General features: G+C 43.7%; 1 non-coding gene across 1 annotated transcript; it reads right to left on the bottom strand.

The window, feature by feature from the left end:
• Positions 1-188: 188 nt before the first annotated feature.
• LOC129115938 (U2 spliceosomal RNA) lies at positions 189-379 on the bottom strand. The gene has a single exon (XR_008533313.1). It is a non-coding gene; the product is annotated as a U2 spliceosomal RNA (small nuclear RNA).
• Between the last annotated feature and the right edge of the window lie 24 nt (positions 380-403).

Genomic DNA, 403 nt, shown 5'->3' with positions numbered 1-403 from the left:
TTGATTCAGAGCTGGAAATAATTTCCCCCAGCAGACACGGCTGATGGATATAGTGATTTGAGAGTGGGAGAACAATGAGGTTCCAGGAAGAGCACAATTAAGGAGTAAACAGGGCTTTTCTTTACTCACATACACAGCCTCGTGTCTTGCATTAAAGAGTTTGATGTTTTGTTGTTCACAAGTCATTCGAAGGGTGCACCGTTCCTGGCGATGCTGCAATACCAGGTCAATGCGTGGAGTGAACGGAGCAAGCCCCTTTTTCATCTCCCAGTGCTAAAAATCTGCTTAATAAGTTATCCTCATATAGAGGACATATCAGATATTAAACTGATAAGAACAGATACTACACTTGATCTTAGCCAAAAGGCCGAGAAGCGATGATCCCCAACTGTTTGCTGCCCGT

This window comes from Anoplopoma fimbria, unplaced genomic scaffold (assembly GCF_027596085.1).
Source record: "Anoplopoma fimbria isolate UVic2021 breed Golden Eagle Sablefish unplaced genomic scaffold, Afim_UVic_2022 Un_contig_2490_pilon_pilon, whole genome shotgun sequence".
Lineage (NCBI taxonomy): Eukaryota > Metazoa > Chordata > Actinopteri > Perciformes > Anoplopomatidae > Anoplopoma > Anoplopoma fimbria.
Note: the sequence above shows the minus strand (reverse complement) of the source record. Positions and strands in the feature narration are given on the sequence as shown.